This window comes from Saccopteryx bilineata, chromosome 11 (assembly GCF_036850765.1).
Source record: "Saccopteryx bilineata isolate mSacBil1 chromosome 11, mSacBil1_pri_phased_curated, whole genome shotgun sequence".
Taxonomy (NCBI): domain Eukaryota; kingdom Metazoa; phylum Chordata; class Mammalia; order Chiroptera; family Emballonuridae; genus Saccopteryx; species Saccopteryx bilineata.
Genome location: NC_089500.1, coordinates 3324246 through 3349320, shown reverse-complemented (window position 1 = coordinate 3349320; position 25075 = coordinate 3324246). Strand labels below are relative to the sequence as shown.

The 25075-nt window shown below is 45.3% G+C and overlaps 1 protein-coding gene and 1 long non-coding RNA gene across 3 annotated transcripts in view; one reads left to right on the top strand and one right to left on the bottom strand.

The window, feature by feature from the left end:
- Window positions 1-2916: 2916 nt before the first annotated feature.
- LOC136315747 (uncharacterized) lies at window positions 2917-4973 on the bottom strand. The gene is made up of 2 exons (XR_010727560.1): window positions 4834-4973; window positions 2917-4487 (listed from the first exon to the last, which is right to left on the bottom strand). It is a non-coding gene; the product is annotated as an uncharacterized lncRNA (long non-coding RNA).
- The window catches only part of ZNF407 (zinc finger protein 407), a 413239-nt gene continuing 392559 nt past the window's right edge, over window positions 4396-25075 (top strand). The window contains exon 1 of one of the 2 annotated variants that reach the window (XM_066247609.1): window positions 4396-4501. The gene's annotated coding sequence lies outside the window, so the exon portion shown is untranslated. Of the gene's footprint in view, window positions 4502-5293; window positions 5366-25075 lie in introns of those variants that run through there. The other variant, XM_066247611.1, reaches the window with a different exon arrangement.

Here is a 25075-nt window from a genome sequence, read left to right as displayed (position 1 = left end):
CACCCAAAATGACCAATGTTTCCTTTCAAATATTATATAATTGTAATAAAAAGAAGGAGGCCATTTAGACTTTGTTCAAAACCCCACTTGAAGAGCTCAGCCTATTACATCAGCACAAAGTGAGGGGATGAAAGTTCTGGAATGGAGTCACAGACGGGAAGCAACAAATTCTGGCATGTTCTGCCTAAATTTTGGGATGGCCTCTGAACTTTGCATGTGGGAGGGAGATTTAAGCCTCCCCACTGAGGCTGAAGGAGTATGAATACAGCTCAACAATCTGTTAATAACAACAATGAGCGCCTTCAGAGGAACATAACTGAATTCCGAATCTCTACATTCTATTACTCAAATGTCTAGGATACAAATGAACAATAATGACATTTAAGAAAGAGGGAAACATAACTCATAATCTAGAGAAAGAAAATTGATGAGTTTAATCACAAAGAAATAAGGAAAAGATCACTAGCTGCTTTTAACAGATGATTGGAAATGACAGAAGAATCAGGGGACATATAAGGTAGATAAATCAACAGAAATTATCCAATCATCAGGTCTGAGAGAAAACAAAACAAAAACAGAGCTTCAGTGAGTCAAGTATAGTATCAAGAGGTATAATATATACATATATCTATTTTTATTGGCATTCAAGAGCTAAAGAGGATGAGGACATCTCCCTCCTCTGAGGGAGACTCCTTACTGGGGTGACATCCTGGCCACAGAGCCAGATTAGTAGAGGTGGTGGGAAATAGTCACCAATTTTACCCAGTATGAACAGAACCAGAGAGCATGACATCACTTTGAGCTTCATTTTTCTTCTGGGAAAATGAAAATAATATTCCTACTTAGAAAGGTTGTAATAGCGCATTCAAGGTGCTAGCATAATGCCTGGCGTTTATTGAAGTTTGCGTATCTTCTTTTGTATAGTCTTTCAATTTTTCAACTTGCTATTTTGTTTACTGTTCATTATGTAATGGAAAAATAACACATACCTAGACAGAGATGTTAATCTATTGCTTTATTTCCTCAAATATGATATACATTTTTTAACTTACTAAGTTTAAAAACTTGCTCTGAGTTTTTCTTTTATAATATACTTTCTGAAATTGCAAAGATTTGGTAACAATTCTTCTGTCATTTAAGTTGCTTCTTGTTGCAAGTAAAGCAAACACTATGAAGGCTGTCACCTAACAATTTGTATTTAGAAACTTGAGTTCTTCATAATGCTTACGTACACTTTATAGTTTTTTGTGGTAGAAGTACTGGGATAAATATGAAAATTTAAACGGTTAAAACCATCTCTTCCTCCAGATATGTATGTCATCTTTTCTTAAAATTCCATTAGGTTTTATATGTAAGTAATATCTATGCATTGACTACTTCTCCCTCCTTTGCTGGTACTGTTGATGGGCAGAGCCACTGTGGAAAAGGAAGCGTGGAGGGCAGTAACACGCCGGGCACAACCTGATGAATCCACACACTTGAGTTGACAATACTTGAATGTCAAAACTATGCACTTTTCTTTAGGTTATTTTGTGGCAAAGAAATAACTATGACCTCCACCTTCTTATTCTGTGGCAGAGGGATTTGAGGATAATCCTCAATTCAATGGTGCCCTCCCCCCCTTGGCACCAGCTCCCACTGATTCAGGAGTGCTGGGGAAAGATCTGCGAAGACAGACGTCGCTTGTACAACTATTATGTAGGAAGTTATTTGTATTACTCAGATAAACATCTTCCTCTTTTGGAGCAGTCTAAGATGATGGGGAGAGGCATTAGCTACAGGTATAAGGGTAAGTAGTACTATAAGAAAACTTGTCTGCAATATTAAAAAAACAATTGGTTAGTGCAGAGAGCAGAGTTGAAAGACAAGGATGCATAATCTGCATTTCAGAGAAAACTGGTGGGACTAAGAGTTCCAACATTGGCAGGGGTCCAACAGCTCTGTCCAGCCCATGGAAGGAATATAACCTTGGAGCAAGCCACGCCATAGGCTCTGTGAATTTCATATAAACACTCTCCATTTGGCTTGTCTGCCATCTTAGCCCAGGAAAGTTGTTTGGCCACCTGTCCCTGGCGCCTCCGTCCCTTTAACAGCTAGACAAGTCAGAGAAGTGTTGGACTACTCTTGCTTTATAGCAACCCTGTAATAATAAATTACAAATTCTTGTCCTGTGCCTACATAAACGTGTGTGGAGAAATAACTTTTAAAAAACTCCGAGGTTCTACATATATAAAAAAATATTTGTAATATAAATGTAATTATTAATATAATTATAGTATGTATTTAAATTTCATAAGGGTTATAGAAATTAACCTTGGGGCTTCGTTTATATATATGAAATTTCCTAATGACACAAAACATTATCAAAATGTTCCTCTATTCTTGGGTTATTCTAAGAGCACTGCATGAAATAGCTATTAGTATTTTCTAAATGGAAAGTCCTTTAATAAGAGTGATAGTATTAGACCCAATTATGTACTATGATTCAGAAATTTTAAACTTCTATTAATGGAATTTGAAGAGAAGGGAATCCTACCCTAAATGACTCTTTTTACATACAAGGAAAATGAGGTTAAAGTGCATTCCTTAAAGGTCACATTATGATATAAATGGTCCTGTCTCAGCACAATAATGAAATGAAGGAACATATAATTAAACTCAGATTTTATTTCACTGCTCAAACAATGAAATGTTAACTAAACACCCAAGGTGAGAAAGGTTGCAAGATTCATCACCTGGAGACCAAGGGAATGTCTAATCCATATGGAGAGTTGTGTTAGTTACTATTGTTGGGTAGAAATTGATAGATCACCTTGTCATACAAAACTAACTGTTGAATTAGATATTAAAAGACTGTATTAATAAGCACTACATTTTCAAGTAAATTTCAGGGAAACATCTGAAGACAAAATCTAGTTTTATCTTTTAAAGATTTTATCTTTTATTCAATAGGCACCTAATAAATGTTGGTTAATAAAATAAATACAACATTGACAAGCTGGGCACCTGTTCTGAGACCCCTGTTATCCATGTCTGTCTACAACTTTCAGTGGACTATTCCTGAGTCAGCATGGTAGAGAGAAAGGCTGACTGTGGAATTCACAGCCAAGTCCCACTTTTACCAGCTGTGTGATTGTGGGAAGGCTGAAGTTCCTCAGTTGCCATTTCCCACTCTGGATGACCTGAGAATCCAACGTGGACGATCACCAAAATTCCATCAGGGAAGGTCGACAAAGTTCTCTCTCCTCACTCCCTATTCTAACTTAAATAGCATGGGAGCTGAAACTGGCCTTGAAGGGACCAGGAGGGTAGAAGGCCTACCACGACTCTCCTAAGGCATGCCTTCGGAATCCCATTATTCCCTGATCTTCCTAAATACCTTCTTGATCATGGAACAGATGCCCCTGGGCCTACACACGATGCACTCACTAATAATACTCGTCATAAGTGGCCCCCCGGGGGAGACCCCGTCCCTTCCTCGATGCGGTGTCGTTATCGTCGCTCTCTTCCAGCGCGCGGTCCTCCTCCTCCCAAGGTCCGGAGCTCCGCGGGAAGTCCTGCCCAAGGGGCGAGGGGCTGCGCCCCCTGAGCCCGGCCATGCCTTGTATCTTCCTCGGCCATCTCTGAGCCGTTCACATTCACACACAGTCCCCGCAAGACCGTGTTCCATCACCCCGGGCGTCTCCGGCTCTCCTCGCCCCGCGGCACCGCCGCCGAGTCCGGTTCCCTGCGCGGGGGACGGCGGGGACCCCGGCGCAGTGTCACAGGAGAGGGTCCCGCTCCATCCGCGGGTGCGCACGCGCCTGGCTCGGCGGCACGAGCGCGGGCCTCTCTGCACGCAGGCCTCCCAGGCGCCAGGTACCACCTGGGCCGGGGCCGGGCCCAGGGCAGCGGCCGTCCGCCCCCACTGGCCGCAGCGGCCCTGCACCGCCCGGTGCTCGTCCGTTCCTCCCCGAGTGGCCCTCAGTGTTCTTCATGGCGGCCGGGCGGGCTACGGGGTGGAGTGAGGAGACACAGGAGAGGCGGAAGCGGCGCGGCCGCCCGGGAGAAACCCGCTCGGGGAACCTCGGTAGTTCCTGGTGGCCCTTCAGGTCAGACGCCGCCAGCCGGCCAGCCCTACGACCGCCTGCCCGTCTTCAGATTGACTCCTTCGGCTTTCCGTTTCCCTCTCGGAGCGGGACTTCCGGCTCCATCTCCGAGTGACTTCCGGCAAGAGTTGATGGACCGATAACAAAACGAGACAGGGGTCCGTTCGCCACCCGAGGGAAGAAAAGGGAACTCGACGTGGGTTTTACTAAAGCCAATCTCGAGATGCTGGGTTTTTTTTTTGTTTTTTTTGTCGTAGTCTCCGGCGATCGGCCCACGACGGAGTCGTCCTGGGAGCCGCCGGAACTCGCTCAACAGAAAGGCAGGAAGTCCCGCCCTTTCCTCCCAAAGGGAAGACGGTGAGCCGGAGGAGTCAGTCGTAGGGGCGAGCAGGAGCGATCCTGTCGGCAAACAGGTAAGTTACTGTCTGGCCGGGGCGGGGGGTTTGGAGGCGGAGACCGTCCAGCGTCAACGCGGGGCCTGGGGGCGGTGGCTTGGGGGCCGGGGCGCCGGCGGCTGCAGGGCGGGAGCCCCGCCAGGGCCCTTCGCTCTTCCTCCTCCCTCTTCCCCCGCCTCCGCCCCTCCCGCTCGCCGGTCCCTCCCGACGCCGCCCAGACTCGCCGCTCACACGCCCGCGGGCCACGCCGCCGCCCGGCTGCCTTCGTCCCCGTCCCCGCCCCGCCGCCGGGCCTCGGCTCCCCGCGGCGCTGGGCTGTCAGCGCCGAGGCGGCTCGGGGCGTTGCTTACCGTCCGCCCGCCCGTCCGCTCCCTCGGTGTCCCGGCCGCCCGGACAGCGCGGCGGCCGCTCGGCCTCCTTCTGTCAGGGACCCCGGCCCGGACCCCGGGGGGGGACGCACGCCGCCTAGGCCGCCTTGGCCGCCGCTCCGCTCCCCGCCGCTCTGCCCCGTGCGCGCCCGGAGCGCCGACCCCTGCCGGCCGCGCGGGGCGTTGACTGGCCTGGGCGTCTCACTGGGCAGGCAGTGTCCTGTCCTCTCGGAGCAGAACGTGGCGGCGGCGCGGGCGTCAGTTGCGCACACGTGTAGGGTTTCTCTTGTCTGTGGGTCAACGCAGCCCTGATGGTGATGGATCTGGGTGTGATTTTACAGCCCACGCCTGTGCACCTGGTCACCCGTGCACCTGGTCTCGGCGTGCACCTGGGCGCCGTGTGCACCTGCTCAGCGGCGAGGTGCGGGGCCAGCGGCAACACTGTTTAGAGAGAAAGGCACTCACCTCTGTGGAATTAAGAACATCGTAGGAGAACCCATCTGACATGTACCAGGTCTGTTTCATTTGGCACAGCGTCCTTGTAGGAATTACTACCCCCCCCCCTTTTTTTTTTTTGCCAAATAAGAACCAGTTGGAATAACTGGACCAAAATGAACATCAGGATGCAAACCTGAGATGTTCCTTATTCATTCTTTTTCAAGTTTGCTACACGTGAAATTACAGGCTCCTGCTGGCATGTCTGAAAACACCTCGCAGGGCTCTCTTGTAGCTAATATCTTCCTGAAGGACAGGTAAGGCAACCGTGATTGTTGCCGTCAACTATTGCTACTGGTGCCTTTAAAAACTTCTTTTTTTGGGAGGGGGATAATTTAATATTTACAGAAAAGCTGTGAGATAGGACAAAAAGTTTCACTGGTATTCAGTAGAGTGACTCCACTTCAACAAATATTGGTTCCTGCTTTATGCCAGACACCATTCTGGGTGCTGGGGAGAGGAAACTACTGCACTAGGGGACTGCCAGGCCTGGGTGAGGACACAGCTACATAAACACTTGTGATGCCCCTGGGAAAGGGCTGCACAGGGGGGCCTGGAGCACAGAGGACAGGGCGTCTGACTGCCTGGGAGGGGGGAGAGTTGGTTTATTTGAGGGAGGGCTCAAGGGTTAGTGGGTAGTCACTGCTTTATGGGATATTTCTTGCAAAAGTCATCTTTATTAGGTTTTATTAGGGGAGAGCTCTCTAACATTTATAAAGCAGACTCTTCTGATGTGATTGCCTCCACTCCTCGGAGATTGGTTTTGCCCATATCCCGGATTGTGAGAACAATCCCTGTATATAAATCTGTGAATAGGAGATTAAATGAAACTGTGTTTCTTATTCAGTAATGGGAATTTCTAGAGCTATACAGTTTTAAATTATTTATTTTTCTTATTTTTGTTAAGTACTTTTTGTGGCTGGCTACATGGTACAGTTCTGAACTGTAATCAGTGTTAAATTCCCACACAACCGGAGACATTGGAGTGAGTGTCCTAGTCAGCTTGGGCTACTGTAACAAGAAACCATAGCCCAGGTGGCTGCAACACAGACATTTCTTTCTCACAGTTCTGGAGGCTGAGAATTACAAGATCAGGTGCAGGATCCTGGTGAGGGCCCTTCCTGGCTTGCAGATGACCATCTTTTTGCTGTGCCTTCTCGTGGCAGAGAGCAAGAGAGAACTTTGGTTTGTCTTCCTCTTAGAAGGATACTGATCCCACATTTGGGAGCCAGCCTTCATGACCTTATCTACTTTCCCGCCCCCAACTATGTTACTTTGGGGTTTATGACTTCAATCTAAGACACTAAAATTAGTGTTTGTATGGCTTTTATTAAAGCAAACACTTTTATTTTAAATAAATTATTTTCAATATGTTAAGTATGACTCGGAGACCAAGGGGTGAAGACATTTCGGTTCATTTGGATGAAGGAAATATGTGGTGACACGGTGATTTCAGGCCTCATAGGAATGCGTGGCCTCGCAGAGGTATCAGTGAGGATGTGAGGACTGGCACGGGTCATTCCAGACCCCTCGTTATCTGATAGGAAGGAAGGCTGAGCCCCACCAAAGCGAAGTGATGAATTCATCGCAGAGATTAGTGGTAGAGCAATGATTAGAGTCGGGCTCCCCGGTTTGCAGGCTGGCCTTTCTGCTCTTTGCCCAGTGGCTCTTCCACTTGAGGTGCAGCAGGGTTCCCTTGGGGGGGGGTTGGTTCTCTTGGGGGCTTGTGGAAACATGCTGGGCCTCCACAGAGGCTCCTTCAGCAGGTCTGGGCTGGGACTGAGAATCTGCATTTCCGACAAGTTCCTGGGTTCTGTTGAAGCCACTGGCTCTGAGATGACGTTTCTTGGAGAAATGTGGCCTTACACGATACTGCTTTTGATCTCTTATAAGAGGAGAGTAAGTTAGCCTCCATGGGTTTATGCCAACCTAACCTTTTCATGGTAGTCAGAGAATCATGTTTTAAAATTTTGGGTTACAGCCCTGGCCGGTTGGCTCAGCGGTAGAGCGTCGGCCTAGCGTGTGGAGGACCCGGGTTCGATTCCCGGCCAGGGCACACAGGAGAAGCGCCCATTTGCTTCTCCACCCCTCCGCCGCGCTTTCCTCTCTGCCTCTCTCTTCCCCTCCCGAAGCCGAGGCTCCACTGGAGCAAAGATGGCCCGGGCGCTGGGGATGGCTCTGTGGCCTCTGCCTCAGGCGCTAGAGTGGCTCTGGTCGCAACATGGCGACGCCCAGGATGGGCAGAGCATCGCCCCCTGGTGGGTAGAGCGTCGCCCCTGGTGGGCGTGCCGGGTGGATCCCGGTCGGGCGCATGCAGGAGTCTGTCTGACTGTCTCTCCCTGTTTCCAGCTTCAGAAAAATGAAGAAAAAAAAAAAAAATTTGGGTTACAAACAGTAGTACACCAACATCAAAATGATTAGATGAAAAAAAAAAGACTAGAAATAGAGTATGAGTATTTTTCCGAGAGATTCATTTTGACATTTTTAAGGATAAGTTTTGGAGATAATTCTAGAAGTCAGAAACATGTTACAGTTGAAGGGGACACTGAGCTATGAGGGCCCTCAGTCTTACAAACACTGACAGTGGAAAGGGTGTCCAGGTTGATTGCTAGATTGTATAGCAGTGAAAAATAGCTTCCAGTTTTGCTACTTGATGTATTTCTCTTTTACTTGTACCCTAAAATGACCCTTTCTTAGGTCTCAAAATCTCTGAGGCCCTACTACAGTTACATGCCCATAGCAGGTACAAAGAAATGTAAATTGAATTCAATTAAAAATGAGTAAGGGGAGAAAGAAGGTAGTTTATCTGGAGACATTGCACTGTCCTAGGAAAGGCACTTTGCTCCTAGATTATTCCAACTGCAGGATTTTATTGAATAATGACAGTTTATTCAAACCTAATCCTTAGTTGTAATTGTTGGGATTTTTTTTTTTTTTAGTACAATTACAAGGAGATAGTGTATTTTTATGTTGAGTGAATGAGTGGTATCCTATAACTTTTTATTATTCATCCAAAGTGATTTTTATAAACTTTCTACTTTGAAATAATTTTAGAATCTAAAACGTTGCAAAAATAGTCGAGGAAATTGGTATACACCTTTCTACCAGCCCCCCTTTCTTACCATCTTCTGTTTTCATGGTGCAGTCATTGAACCCAGAGAGTTGACCCAATCAATCTAGTTTTTATTCACCCTGTCCAGATGGCTCAGTTGGTTAGAGCGTCATCCATGCACAGAGATTGCCGGTTTGATCCCTGGTCAGGGCACAAACAGGAGCAGATCTATGTTCCTGTATCTCTTTCTCCCTTTCTCTCTCATTGCTAAAATCAATAAATAAAAATAAAGGTTATTAAAAAAAATAAAGTCTTTATTCAAGTTCTGCTGCTGGTGTCCTTTTTTTCTGGCCCAGGAGCCAAGCCCAGTGTCCTGCATTGCATTTAGTTCTCCTGTCTCACTAGTGTCTTTCAGTCGTGACAGTTCCTATCAGATTTTTTTTTAAACCTTTTATGACCTTTTGAAGAATCCTGGTCAGTTTTGTAGAATGTCCCTTGGTCTGGATCTGTCTGATTGCCTTCTTGATTAAACTGAGGGGTAAGCATTTTTGGCCAGCACACCACGGTAGTGATGCTGTGCTTGCCTCTGCATTGACTTGGTGAATCCTCACCTTGGTCCCCTGGTTGAAGCGGTATCTGATACCTCTGTACTCAGAACGAGAAATTTTTCCTGTTATAATTAATGTGCCTCATAACTCGGCTGATTTTGGGGCAGGAGTTTAAAAAACGACAACATGATGTCAGAGTCCCCTGAAGCTGACATTAACTGTGAACTGTTTTGTATTTGGGGAGGCCTCAGTGTTGTTCATCACACCCACACGGAGGAGGGGAGGGTAGAGAAGTGGGCAGTGGAGGAGCAGGTATTTGCTCAGGAACTTGGACTTGAAGTTGGTCAGTGTTGGTTCTGAGCTGGCAGCAGTGGGCGCTATTTGCCCCAGTGCTTTTGCTGCTGTTGTGTGATCTGTCTCACACCTGCCTGCCAGTGTATGGTTTTTCATAACTGTGAATTTCTTTAATCTCTACCCAGAGCATTTTATAGAGATGAATCCTGTTTAGTTCCTCACAAGGCAGTCGCATGAGGACTTGCTTACTTACTCACTAGTCCATGGAGCAGATGTGTTCTCTCTGTGGGCTGTGCTGATGAAATGTGGGATCATTACATGCATACTCATACAGACTGTCTCACTTTTCAAAGGTGGTGCTGTTACTATCCCCACCGGAGTAAACTGGAAGACATTTATCTGGTCTGTGTCCCTTTAAAGCTTGTAAGCTCCTTAGAGGCAGGGGGCCGATCTGATTTTGTTTACCAGTGCCTTGCTTGGTACCTGGCACACATAGGCACTCAATAAATATTTGTGAATAAATGCGTGTTTGATGTGTATTTTGTTACCTGCCTTTGTAAGCTCCCTGAGTATTGTGCACATCCTCCCACAGTGTGCCTGCTATGTGATCTGCAGGGCACTGAGTGTGGTCGTCTGCACACGCAGCTTCCCCTACACCCCCCTGCATCGTGGGCTAGTAGGTTGTTTCCCGTGGTTTCTGTTATCAAGACGTCCCCGGTGAATATCCTGAAATTTTGTCCAGCTATTTCCTTAAGATACATTCTGTGAAAAGTCACTGTAGCTCAAAGAAGATACATAGTTTAAGGCTTCTGTTACAGATACTACAAAATCACTCTCTAGAATGTTGTAGAGATTATAGCTCAACCAGTACTGTTGAGGCTGCCCATCTACCCCCGCTTTCCTCAACGCTGAGCTTATTTATTTTTTTTGAATAAGATTAAATTGTGGGTTTTTGTTGTTGTATGTTCCCAAGGAATACTCCCAGAGTGGGGATTGTGGGCTGACTAATTTGCTAATACCCTTCCAAATTTTCCATTGTTGTGTTTGCCTCAGAGAGAGAGCAGAACAGACAGTGCTGTGGTTAACACCTACTCAGTATTTCATTGGAGCTCTATTTGTATCCTCCTTACCAATGGTGATATCTGTGGCCGTTAACAAACAGGAACCTTTTTGAGAACAGGATACATTTCTAATTCACATTATTCACAGAATCAACTACATAATTCACAAAATATCAGCTGCAAAAGTAATCAATTAAAGGCTTGAATATGGAAGGCAAAATGAAACTTGTGGAAGACAATGTAGGACAGTAGTTGTCTGACTGATGCAGGGAAGAGGTATTTAAACCAGTCACAGAAGGTACAAACCATAAAGGAAAAGATTGGTTCTCCCACCCGTGGTGGCGCAGTGGATAAGCGTCCACCTGGAATGCTGAGGTTGCCGGTTCAAAACCCTGGTTTTGTCTAGTCAAGGTACATATGAGAAGCAACTACTATGAGCTGATGCTTGTTGCTCTTCCTCCCATCTCTCTCTCTCTCTTACTCTCTCTCTCTTTCTCTCTCTCTCTCTCTCATTCTCATTGTACCTCAAAGCAATAAATAGAATCTAAAAAAAAAAAAGATTGGTAAATTTGACAACAATATTGGCCATTTGTGTTTATTAAATAAAACCAGGAAAGTGAACAGACAATTCACAAGTGAGAATTTGGTATTTTCAGGACATATTACCGATAATAGTATCCAAGAGGGTGACTAACAAATCAATAAGAACAACAGAAATGGGCAAATGACCCAAGTAGGCATATCACACAAGAGGAAACCTGAATGCAAGGATTCTCAGCATCATTAATTAGGGAAACGTAAATTAAGATCAAAATAGTATATAGTTTCTGTACACATTAGCTTGGCAACAATGTAAATATATGCTTGAAAGACTATGCTTGGAAAGTATGTAACAGTTGCAATGCTTACACAGCAGGTGGGGGGTGTAAAATGGTACAGTAACTTTGGAATTACCTAGTGAAGTTAAAGATGCATGTGCTCTTTGACCCAGTGATCCCACCCCTAAGTCTTTATCCTAGAGCAGTGCTTCTAAATGGTATTTCCAGCATTTTAAGGGAACCTGTTAGGAATGCAGATTTTTGGTTCCCACCCCAGACCAACGGAATGGAAAACTTTGGGGATGTGACAGCTTTCAGTCTCAACAAGCTGTGCAGGTGATTTGATGCATGCTAAAATTGGCACACCACTCACTGCCTGGAGAATTTTCTGCACATGACTGCCCAGAGACTTATACAAGAATGCTCAAAGTTGCACAGTTTGTTAAAGGGAAAAAGCTGGAAGCAGTGTCCATCACAGGAGAATGGATGAATTGTCTTATATTCCTAAACTGGAGTTAAATATTCTGCAGAAGGGAAGCCGAATGGATTCTGCACATGCCTCACTGAGGGCTAGAGTCAGCCCTGACTGGGAAGATGGTGACTGGGAGAGTTCTTGCAGAGCAGGGTTCTGAATGTCAGACACTGGGAATGCTGGTTGGAGCCCCCGTGGGCAGCTGGGAAGTGTGGGCTTCTTCACACAGATTGTAAGTGTTGCAGCTCTCCAGTGTCTGCTGCGTTTGTAAAGCTGAGCAATTTGCCTTAATTCTGGGTGCTTTTCCATGGGTTTGATGGTTATACTTCTCTCTTTTATATGCCATGCTTTTTTCTAACATTAAAAACACCCAAATAGCTTTAAATAAAAATAAGTAAGGTAATAAGAAGCCCAGTAGGGAAAAGACATTGTTTGACCTAGTTAGAGTAATTCTAGTATAATCTTCCAGTGTAACCAAAGCCCAGCATGACTGTCACTGACTATAGTGGAAGTTGTGTTTTAAACCCAGGACAGGCAATAAACCACTTCTTTTGTAGTGTACAATTCACGTGTAATTTCTGCTGATTGTGAGGGATGGATCAGAGCTTGATACATAATTATTGATTCAGTTATAGAATGAGGAGTCACAGTTATAAGAGTGCATCTAATTATAAAGCCATTAGAATTAAACAAAGGTAGTAATGAATGTACTTTTAAAAATAGATCTGGATATTTAGATCATTCAAGGAGAGGTAGTAGAAATTATAGTCTTTCAAAAAGTGAGAGCAAACGGTTTTTGTTAAGAATCTTTGGCCCCGGCTGCGTGGTTCAGTGGGTAAAGCATGTACCCAGCATGCTAGAGGTTGCAGGTTCGACTCCTGGTCAGAACCTATAAGAGAAGTAATCAACAAGTACACAACTAAGTGGAACAACTAAGTGAAATATAGTGAGTTGATGCTTCTCTTTCTCACTTTTTTGTTCTGTTCCAGGGCCCTCAACAGATTAAGGATGGGGAGGGCAATCTTCTTGACTGAGTCTACCAATTCAAATACTTATCCCTTCCAGAAACACCCTACAGACACACCCAGTAATGTTTTACCAGCTATCTGGACAGGCTTTAACCCAGTCAAATTGACACATAAAATTAACCATCATAGTACTTGTTGTCAGTTGACCTTAAAATGCCCTAATAGCATTTTCCCTGCCATCTCAGGGTTCAGTCTGGGAGCAGTCTTACTGTCTCTTCAGCCTCCTTTTTTATTTGCAAGAAGGAGGGACAGGAAGGGAGAGAGATGAGAATCATCAACTCCTAGTTGCATCACTTTAGTTGTTCATTGATTGCTTCTTATATGTGCCTTGACCAGGGGGCTCAAGCTGAGCTAGTGACTCCTTGCTCAAGTCAGTGACCCTGGGCTCAAGTCAGCAACCTTGACCTTCAAAACAGTGACATTTGGGTTCAAGCCTATGAACTTGGGATATTGTTTGTGATCCTATGCGCAAGCCGGCAACCTCAGGGTTTTGAACCTGGGACCTCAGTGTCCCAGGTCAACCCTCTATTTACTGTGCCACCACCAGTCAGGCTCCCTCCACTTTTTTAAAGTTTTTTTTTTTTTTTTTTTTTTTTTTTTTACATTTGATTTGAGGGGGAGAGAGACAGAAACATTAATTTGTTGTTCCACTTATTTTTGCATTCATTGGTTGATTCTTGTATGTGCCCAGATGGGGATCGAACACGCAACCTTGATGTACTGGGATGACGCTCTTACCAACTGAACTACCCTGCTGGGACCCTCCATTCTTTATTTTTTGTTGTTGTTTTTGTGCTTTTTGGTGTTTTTGTTTTTTAATTTATTGATTTTAGAGAGAAAGGAAGGGAAAGAGAGAGAGAAACCAATTAGTTGTTCTACTCATTGATGCATTTATAGGTTGATGCTTGTATGCACCCTGACTGGGCATCAGACCTGCAATCTGGGCATATTGGGACAAAGCTCTAATCAGTTGAGCTACTTGGCCATGACAAGGCCCTCCATTCTTGAGGTTGGTATGAGGTCTCATGAGCCAGAGGTGTGCCTGGGTGATTTGACACAGTTCTGTTTCTATGACAGTGACGTAACCCGAATTTTGGTGTAAGTCGAAACACACCCTCGCCTAAGTCACTTACCTATCCCAACACAATTGTAAAATAATAATCTAGAACAGTGGTAGTCAACCTGGTCCCTACCGCCCACTAGTGGGCGTTCCAGCTTTAATGGTGGGTGGTAGTGGAGTAACCAAAGTATAAATAGAAAGATAGATTTAACTATAGTAAGTTGTTTTATAAAGATTTATTCTGCCAAACTTAGTGAAAATCCGACATAAAGTACTTGGTAAGTAATTATTATTATATGCTTTAACTTGCTGTAACTCTGCTTTATAAATTTTATAAAGTAAAGTTACTTCTCTACTTTATAAATCACCATTACTGTGGAACCGATGGGCGGTTAGAAAATTTTACCACTAACAGAGATACAAAAGTGGGCGGTAGGTATAGAAAGGTTGACTACCCCTGATCTAGAACATAAAAACACAACTCAGCCACAGAAAAAGGAAAAGGACATAAATATACTGTACAGTGCACTGTACTGTAGTAGCAGAAAAAATGACAAAATATGAGACTAAAAAAGTTGCTTACCTTTATTCCTCTGGTTGGCTTGCACCCTGGAAGGGGTGTTGCATGGTGGGAGAGAGGAGGACCAATTGGGAAGAGGAAGCTGGAGAGGCAGGAGAACCTGCAGAAGGTGCTGGAGATATGGGGTCAGGTGAATCAGGATTGCCTAAGGAACATGCAGGAGATGCTGGAGATGGTTCTACCTGCACTACAGGTGTTTCGGCTCGAGAAGCAGCTGATGTAGAGGGTACAGGGTCTGTTTTGGGCCTCTCTACCTTCTTGAAGAGTTGTTCCAGGCTAGTCTGGAAGGTTGATGAAGTCTTCCAAAATCTGCCTATAGCATTGTACAGCCATCACAGCTCTGTAGTCCCTACTGAATCTGTCATCGCTGGGATCCTCAGCCTGAAGTTTTGCCATCCCATCCTCTACCACAGAAAAACCTGCCAACCCTTGGTGGCAATCTCTTGGATTCTGGCGTTTCTGTCTCTTCCTCTTCAATCAGCTGCTTCTCCAGCTGAATGAGATGCCCAGCAGACAACTCCTCTCCATGTGATGCCAGTACCTCTGACGTCCATCATGATGGTTTTCCTCTTCTTTGAAGCACTCTACCATCTGAAGACTCTGACTTTTTCTTTTTAAAAAAAATTTTTTTTTTGTATTTTTCTGAAGCTGGAAACGGGGAGAGACAGACAGACTCCCGCATGCGCCCAACCGGGATCCACCCAGCATGCCCACCAGGGGGCGACGCTCTGCCCACCAGGGGGCAATGCTCTGCCCCTCCAGGGTGTCGCTCTGCTGCGACCAGAGCCACTCTGACGCCTGGGGCAGAGGCCAAGGAGCCATCCCCAGCATCCGGGCCATCTTTGCTCCAATGGAGCCTCACTGCGGGAGGGGAAGAGAGAGACAGAGAGGAAGGAGAGGGGGAGGGGTGGAGAAGCAGATGGGCGCTTCTCCTGTGTGCCCTGGCCGGGAATCGAACCCGAGACTTCTGCACGCCAGGCCGACGCTCTACCACTGAGCTAACCGGCCAGGGCTTGACTTTTTCATTTAGGAGCCATGATAAGTGCCAAAAAGTTGCCAAAAAAGCAACACAAATGGAACACTTTGGCTTTTGACAATCCAAAATGGTGTAGGTGAGTGCCCTGGGGGACGCCACCTCTCTCACTCATAAGCTGCATTATTGCGTGTTCTTCTGCCTCGCGTGACCAAACTGGTTCGCCCACGTAGTCCGTAAGTACAGTGCTAACAGCGTAAGCTGTAACACATCTTAATTTTTTAGAATTTTTATGGTGTTGAGCGTCGTAAACTCGAAGCTTCATATGTTGAGACTGTCATAACCTGAGGCCCCCTGTATGTTTAATTTTTTTCTCCTCTCTTCCCTTTCCTCAGCATTCATATGCTGTGTGCTTCATTCTCTTGCCTTTTGAAAAAGATGAAAGGCAAATTTAAGAAAAGTATACTAACTTTTATCATAGAATGCTTTTTATGGCTACATTATAAATTCTTGTAAATCAAGGGTCTAATGGAAACACTTAACGAGGCAGTAGGGGTTCTATTACACGTGTACTCACCCTCCCTCCCTTTTTAGTGACTAGACCGTTTAAACTAAATTAAGTAAAGGATATATATTCTGTTGTTTCAGTTTAATATTTCATGACTGATTTTATAGATGAAATTATATTTTACAATAAATAATAAGAAGAATTTTTACAGCCTGTTCTATTTGACGTGAAACAGCAAATCCCATTTCTCTGTAGCTGTAAAGAAAATTCATTATAATGTCTTTAGTTGGAAGAGATTGTTTCATTGTGATTAGTTACACTGAAAATAAAACAACCTTTTCAAATGGCATAAGATACAAGCGATTCTGTGTGTCTGCTTTTAATGGCATCGAATTTTCCGATTCTCTGCTAATAGACTCTTCTTCCTCTCTTTTAGCCTGTTTTTCTGTCCTAATAAAATATTTTTTTTCCTCTGAAATAATTAAAACAATTAAATGGAAATGATATAAAGCCCTAATTTTAAAAATACTTTTTGAAAGGAGATAGATTAACTTAACTTTTTGTGTAAAATCTTTCTGACTATACAAGGTACATTTGTCAGGGGTTGTAGATATTCGATTGTTATAAAATTAATTTTATTACTGGATCATTTTAATGTATTTTGAAAATAGTACTTGATGTGTAGGAAGATTTAAAAAAAAAAGAAATAAGTAAAAAGGCTGAACTAAGTTTACAGTTTATTTTTGTGCCATGACTTATTTTATATTGCTTTTAATACATTTTCACCAGTAGTGTTGGAATAGTGGGAGAGAGAGAGAGAGAGAAAGTGTGTGTATATGTATCAATATATATATATATGTATATACATATATATATATATTTATTTATTTTTTTCCCCCCAGTAAGAGAGAGAGGGGACAGATAGGGACAGACAGACAGGAAGGGAGAGAGATAAGAAACATTAGTTCTTCATTGTAGCAACTTAGTTGTTCATTGATTTTTTTCTTACGTGTGCCTTGACTGGAGGGCTACAGCCAAGCCAGTTACCCCTTGCTCAAACCAGCGACCTTGGGCTCAAGCCAGCAACCATGGGGTCATGTCTATGATCTCACGCTCAAGCCAGATAAGCCTGTGCTCAAGCCAGATGAGCACACTCTTAAGCCGGTTACCTTGGGGTTTCGAACCTGGGTCCTCTGAATCCCAGTCCAATGCTCTATTGACACTGAATATTTGATAATGGAAGAATGGTCACCATGGTTCGATCCCTATTAGTATGGTTTATTAGTGATTATTTTAGCTCTAATGTAAGAATTAAGCAAATGTTTTCTTTTTTTTTTTGTTTCTTTTTTTTGGTTTTTTTTTCTGAAGCTGGAAACGGGGAAAGACAGTCAGACTCCCGCATGCGCCCGACTGGGGTCCATGTGGCACGCCCACGAGGGGCGACGCTCTGCCCACTAGGGGGCGATGCTCTGCCCCTCCGGGGCGTCGCTCTGCCGCGACCAGAGCCACTTTAGTGCCTGGGGCAGAGGTCATGGAGCCATCCCCAGCGCCCGGGCCATCTTTGCTCCAATGGAGCCTCGGCTGCGGGAGGGGAAGAGAGAGACAGAGAGGAAGGAGAGGGGAGGGGTGGAGAAGCAGATGGGCACTTCTCCTGTGTGCCCTGGCCGGGAATTGAACCCAGGACTTCTGCACGCCAGGCCAACGCTCTACCACTGAGCCAACTGGCCAGGGTCCTAAGCAAATGTTTTAATTTTTAACTTGTAGGTAAAATTGAATTGGGTGTTTGAAAGAGAACACGTATCCCTGAAATGGAAGCAATCTTCTTTTCTGCTTTGAGTGGGAATTTTTTTTTTTTTTTGCATCTGATAGTTTGACCCTGCTTTGACCATTTGGGCTTGGAAGCACAGAGTCCTAGCCTGCCTGTCTTTCACGTGGCTTTGGACTCTGGCTGGGGGATGGTTCTTTTGAGGGTTAAGCTAAATGTGGCATATAAGATGCCTTGGGGGTGAAACTTGGTCAGGTGTGAGTCCTGTGGTCTCCTGCTGAGGAAGGCGAGGGAGCTGTGCTGTCTTGGCCCTCTATCCTCTGGCAGTCTGTGTGTTTGTGGCAGGGCTGCCCTTCAGGTTTGAGCAATGGCAGAATTGTGCTCTGCCAACGTTTCTTGGCCTCACTGGAAGGGAACTGATGGGGAACTGATGGCTACTTTTAGCTCTGAGGCAGGTCAGTTGCTAAACAATTCCAGGGACCTATAAAAGTGTCTTCAGCCAGAATGAGGAGATTCCTCAGGAAACATGAAGACATTTCTTTTATTCCATGTGAATCTAAATTTAAAACTCCTCCTCATCTCTTTATTAGTTAGCCCTTTACTAACTCTTGATTTTATTATATCAGTTTTTCATTGTAAGCGGTATTGGATCTGGTTGTGGTAGTGGGGAAGACATCAATCTTAAGTGTCGGTTTATTAAAGTTGTGCTATCTTACAGAAGTTTGATGGGAGTCCTGCTCTAGCTGTGCATTTCAAACAGGATACTTCACTTAGCATTTATGAACCTCCCCCTGCGCTCCTTACTACTGTTGTGCTGGCACCAAAGGTTCTCGTTAAAGGGCGCTGCGGAGAGGAGGGCAGGGGAGATGTTGAGGGGAATACGGGGGAGGGGGGGTGCATTCGGGGTGACACTAGAATCTATGTAAACTGTAAGTTAAAAAAAATAAAGGTGGAGCATATAGGAAAGGAAATAGTTGTAAGATATACATAAAGGAGAGGTGAACTTGAGCACATCTATTCTTCACAGGGTGGGAAGGACAGAGTAATGTACTTACTGTATTAGTCACTTATTGCTGCATAGCAGATTATGCCCAAACTTCTTGGTTTAAAGCAACAAGCGTTTATTACCTGACAGTGTCTGGCTCATGGGTTTGGGAGTAGGCATACCTGGGCAGTTTAGGCTCCTGCTCTGTCCTGTGGCTGCACCAGGATTTAGTAGGGGCTGCAGTCATCTGAAGTTGGGCCTGGGGCTGGAGGAGCTGCTCCCAGAGGGACCTTCCTGTGGCTTTGGCAGAAGCCCCCAGTTCCCATCTGGTGCTCAGTAGGAGGCTGAGGTCCCCACCCAGGGGACTCTGCATCACAACAAGGCACAGGCTTCCCTCAGATAGAGGGAGGCAGGAGGGAGCAGAGTGGCCCCATGATAGGGTCTCTGTCTCCAGGGTGGCACCCTCACTTTACTGCTGTCTGTCCCTTGCACTCATGTTTCTGAGGCCAGCCCACACCAAGGAGGAGGCGTGCTCCGCCCTTTAAAGGGAGTCTCAGAGAATTTGTGGCTCCCTTTAAACCACCACAGGCATTTTCCTGGGTAGAGAAATGTACACATTTACCAGCTTACAACGTAGGATGCATTGCAGCCCATCCTCAGGACCATACGCGGACAGGTGTTCCTGGACACGAGTGTTCATGCCCTGAAGAAACCACAATCATGTTACCCATCCATTGTGATAAAACTGCCTCTGGTGTATCTATAACATAGTGTTTAGGCTATTAAATTATGCTCTTTTGTCATGGAAAAGTTTATTCATTTTCATAGAAAAATGAGGTTTTCATTTGTAGGTTCAGATACTTTGTTCTCTCAGTTACAAATGGATGTTTCTCATGGGAAAGAATGGCACAAGGAGGCTTACACAGAGGACAGCACCTGTTCTTACCCTGAGATTGTTCCTTGCTGTTCTGTAATGACAGGTACTGTTACATTTCTCACAAATGGACTCTCTGTGGATGTGGTGGCACTCTATTCATTAGGTAGTAATGTAATGGTAAGACATAATATAGTTTCAATAAAAAGCCCAGTTGCAAATGGTAGATGAGGAAAGAGGTCTTTCTTTTGATTTTGAGAATTTGCTTTGATTCCTGTCTCACTCAGCTGTCACTGTGACAGCTCATGATAGGATTATACGAGGTCTTGCCTGTCCACTCTTGTCCTTCCAGGGGAAGAGAGTCCCTACTGTGGCATCTGAGTGACGTCTGCACTGCAGCCGTTTTTGAACTCTGCAGGGATAGGGCAGAATCCCCTGCGAGTTTTTATACCTGCTTGTGTGCGCACACCTGCCTAGCTGCACACCTGGCTCAGCACCAACATGTGCTGACTTCACACTGCTTGCGTGTTCCACTACTTTGGGGACTCTAGGAGGGGTGAAGGGTGGGATGGTGTGGGGCGGGGGCAGGGATAAGGGGGTTTCTTGTGTGGGCAGCCTCGGCACACCAGTGAGTGTGTGTGCGTGTGCGTGTGTGTGTGGGGCAGCGGGGGCTCAAGCTTGCTTAATGTAGAAAAGAGAAGGGATGAGAGAGACATGAAGTCCCTGAAATACTGTCACATGCTGCAGGAAGCTTCCCATGAGAAGTGGCCACCAGGTGTCATCAGAAGGCTATTATTGGTTTGTTTTATTATTGTTCTTAAAAAGTATAAGGGTGCTTTGATTTCTTTATTGCTACCTTTTAAAAAAACCATGGAAGAGCTGTTTCGATTAGAGCAGGAAGTTTTCTTTGTGACAGGTTCTCCATGGGTATGAGTGCCGGTACCGTGCGTGGAGCGTGCAGAGTCCCCTGCCTGTCCTGTTGGTTGGTGTTGAGTGAGTGCATGAAGTATGCCTCCAGAAGAAGGAGCCCCTCAGCTGTTCCAGTCGGGTGACTTTTGATTTCCACCTTGATGAAGACCCCCCAGGTGCATCGGTGCTTGTTTTAGCACCCTTTCTGATGAAGGTTTTTCTTTTTAATTTCCATTAGCATAGACATCCTCATTTCCATTCAGTCCCCTGCAGATCATGTTAAGATACTAAATCACTACTCTCCTATTTACTGACTTCATCCCAGTTCTGGGCCTTATAATGTAAACAGTTAGAATCCACACGTTCTGCTCCTGGACTTTGTTGACTATGAGAGGTCATGCATGCTGAGAAATTAATCTTCCTAAAGCCAGGCTAAGTTTCTGCTGCTCCTCAGGATGCTGCTGGATGCTCTCAGCCAGGGGTCCCCAAATTTTTTACACAGGGGGCCAGTTCACTGTCCCTTAGACCGTTGGAGGGCTGCCACATACAGTGCTCCTCTCACTGACCACCAATGAAAGAGGTGCCCCTTCCGGAAGTGTGGCGGGATGGGGGGGGGATAAATGGCCTCAGGGGGTCGTATGCGGCCCATGGGCTGTAGTTCAGCTCTGATTCGGAGTCTGCGTGATGTGGCCCTGGCTGATCCCTGGTGTCTGCGCTGAGCTGTGGGCAGTAGAAGGCTGGCGCTGTATAGCCACCGCTGTTTGGCGGACAGCCTCACGTCTCCTTGTGGGTGTTTCATGGCTTTGCTGAGCCCTTTCTTCCACTTGAGGCATTTCTCTGTTCCTACCCACTCCCTCAAAGAATGGTTTCAGTTTTCTCAGGGTTTAGCTCAGGGGTTGGGAACCTGTGGCTCGCAAGCCAGATGTGGCTTTTCTTTTTTTTTTTGTATTTTTCTGAAGTTGGAAACGGGGAGGCAGTCAGACAGACTCCTGCATGCGCCAGACCGGGATCCACCCGGCACGCCCACCAGGGGGCGATGCTCTGCCCATCTGGGGCGTCGCTCTGTCGTGACCAGAGCCATTCTAGCACTTGAGGCAGAGGCCATGGAGCCATCTTCAGCACCCGTGCCAACTTTGCTCCAATGGAGCCTTGGCTGCAGGAGGGGAAGAGAGAGACAGAGAGGAAGGAGAGGGGGAGGGGTGGAGAAGCAGATGGGCGCTTCTCCTATGTGCCCTGGCCGGGAATTGAACCTGGGACTCCTGCATGCCAGGCTGATGCTCTACCACTGAGCCAACTGGCCAGGGCCAGATATGGCTTTTTTGATGGCTGCATCTGGCTTGCAGACAAATCTTTAATAAAAAAAAAATATATGGTCTACCGGAAAGTTCTGTTTGTTTTTGGAATAAAACAAAATACGAATTTATCTTACCGTCTATAAACTTTATTAAATAATATAATTGCCATTATTATTAATGATTTCTTGCCAGCGTGAGGGCAGTTTGTATATCCCATTTTTGAAAAATGTTTTATCTTTTGATGCGAAAAATTGAACCAGTGCTTGTTTGATATCTTCTTCATTTTTGAATTTTTTGCCCTTCAAAAAATTTTGTAAGGACAAAAACAAGTGATAGTTGGAGGGTGCTAAGTCCGGGGAATATGGTGGATGCAACAGAATTTCCCAGCCTAGTTCTGCAACTTTTTGATGAGTCCCCAAAGCAGCATGTGGCCTGGCATTATCATGATGCAGTATGATGTTCTTCCTATTGAACATCGCCGGCCTCTTTTCTTGAACTGCTGTCTTTAAATTATCCAGTTGCTGACAATACTTCTCCGAATTGAGCTTTTTGTTTGGTTTTAAAAGATCATAATGTATTGGTCCTTGAATGTCCCGCCATATACACGACATTCTCTTATTCAGAGTCAAATTTGGTTTAGAGGTGGAAGGGCTAGGTATTCCGGGTTCACAATATGCCCTTTTCCTTACGATGTTTTCGTAGGTAATCCACTTTTCATCCCCAGTTATCATTGGGTTCAAGAAGGGCTCGATTTTGTTCCAAGCAAGCAGAGATGTGCATATGACGACTCGATCATCCAAATTCTTCTGACTTAATTCATGTGGCACCCATCTTGAATATTTCCACACCAATCCTATCTTCCGAATATGGTCCGAAATGGTTTGCTGAGCTGAATTAAGCCTTTCTGCGGTCTCCGATGTTGTCAGAAACGGATCTTGCTCCAACATGGTCTTAACAACATCATCATCGATCAAAGTTGGTTGCCCAGAACATGGCTTATCAGAAAGGTCGAAATCACCTGTTTCGAATTTTTCAAACCATCTTCTGCATGCCCTATCAGAAACTATACTTTCACCAAACACTTTAACTAAATTTCTACATGCTTCTGTAGCATTTCTTCCTTGTTGAAATTTGTAAAAATACAGTGGCGTAAATGAACTTTATCAGTAGCCATGGGTACACTATCGCTTCACACATAAGACTAACGTGAATCAACTTTGTTTTAGTTAATTTACTACATCAGTATGTATACAGTAAGTGATAAAAATAGAGAGGCACACATGCGCCAAATAAACGTGCTTTTGTGTTGAAACTTGTTGTGTTAGAAACGGACAGAACTTTCCGGTAGACCTGATAATAACATTAACAATATAAAACATTCTCATGTATTACAATCCATTCATTTTCTACTGCTCATGTTCATGGTTGTGGGTGGCTGGAGCCAATCACAGCAGTCCTCTGGACAACACCAAATGTTTATTGGATAATGCGTAATGTATACGGGTCGTTGTATGAATCTCATGGAATTACATTTTAAAATATGTGGCTTTCATAGCTCTTTCAGCCAAAAAGGTTCCTGACCCCTGGTTTAGCTCAAATGATATTTCTGTGATGTTAGCCAAATGTTCTATTTGGAAGTATGATCCCTTGCTCATCTCTGTGTAGAGCTGAGTTTATGTGACATACACGTGTGGCCATCAGCTGTTGCCCGTGTTGGAGCTCCTGTGCACACTGCCCCTAAAGGAGAGGAGCCTGGGGAGGGCGGAGGCAGTGCTTGTTTGCTCCCAGCTCCTCTCAGATGGCAGGCTCTTTCTGTGTGTGTGGCGAATGTTGTCCTTCCTTGATACAATGACACATTGGATTAGTTTATTAATTAAAAAATTAGTTGGGAAGTAAGTGCAGAAACACCTCCTCCTGTTTCAGAATTTTTGGAGCCATTGTATAGATGATAATAAAGGTGCCGTTCCTTTGCGTCTGCATATTCATGTGGTTGTCATTCTTTTGTCTCCCAAAATATATGTCAGGTGTCATCATTGGTCATTCCAGCCTTTCCTCTGAATAGACAGACGTGAATCATCCCCAAGTTAGTGTGTGTCTGTTTTACACCCGCCATTTCTCAAGGTGACTCCTGCTGGGTCCACAGTGTGCCCTCGCCATGGATGAGTGAGACATGGGACTTGTCATTGACAGGAAGAGAATTCACATCATTAGGTTAATTAACTAATATATTTATTGATATGTTTTTCCTTTTTTTTGTTGAATTTATTGGGATGACACTGGTTAAACAAAATTAAACAGCTTTCAGGTACACAATTCCACAACACGTCATCTGCACACTGTGTTGTGTGTTCTCACCCCGAGTGAAGTGTCCATCTGTCAGCACTTATCCCCCCTTACCCTCGTCCACTTCCCCTCACCCCTGCCTCTGGGCAGTCACCACACCATTGTCTGTGCCCAGGAGTTCGTTTTCTTTTTCCCTTTTTGGCACAGTCCCTCCAGCTCCCATCTTAGGCCCCCTACCCGCGACAGCTGTCAGCTTCTCTCTATCTATGAGTCTTTCTCTGTTTTGCTTGTTCATTTTGTTCATTACATTCCACATAGACATGAAATCATTTGGTACTTGTCTTTCTCTGACTGGCTTATTTCACTGAGCATACTCTTCAGGTCTATCCATGCTGTCGCAAAAAGTGAGATTTCCTTCTTGGTTACTGCCAAGTGGTAGAATTTACACCATTTTAGACCTAGCATTAAACAGATTTTATTTTTTTTTTTTTTTTATTTTTTTTTTCTTTTTCTTTTTTCTGAAGCTGGAAACAGGGAGAGACAGTCAGACAGACTCCCGCATGCGCCCGACCGGGATCCACCCGGCACGCCCACCAGGGGCGGTGCTCTGCCCCCCAGGGGGCGATGCTCTGCCCATCCTGGGCGTCGCCATATTGCGACCAGAGCCACTCTAGCGCCTGAGGCAGAGGCCACAGAGCCATGCCCAGCGCCCGGGCCATCTTTGCTCCAATGGAGCCCTGGCTGCGGGAGGGGAAGAGAGAGACAGAGAGGAAAGCGCGGCGGAGGGGTGGAGAAGCAAATGGGCGCTTCTCCTATGTGCCCTGGCCGGGAATCGAACCCGGGTCCTCCGCACGCTAGGCCGACGCTCTACCACTGTAAACAGATTTTAAACATAACTTCTGTTATGAACATGTTTAGACGTACCGTATACATATACAGACTTGACAGAATTTGATAGACTAGGCGATTGAACCCCCCCATCAGTGTCGCAGTGTTAGTCATTACGAGCACGTACCCCTCACTGTGCCCTTTTCCTGCGCTATTTTGAAGCATATCTCAGACATTTAACATTCCATCTGTAAGTGCTTGGAAGACATTTCTTATATTGTATCATTTGAGTGAGTAACTAGCCTTATGTGTACTTGGAGCTGCTCTGGGATCTTGGGCTCTGAGGGTGTGTAGCGTAAACCTTCCCCTTTCCATCCAGCATGTGGAGTCTAGAGA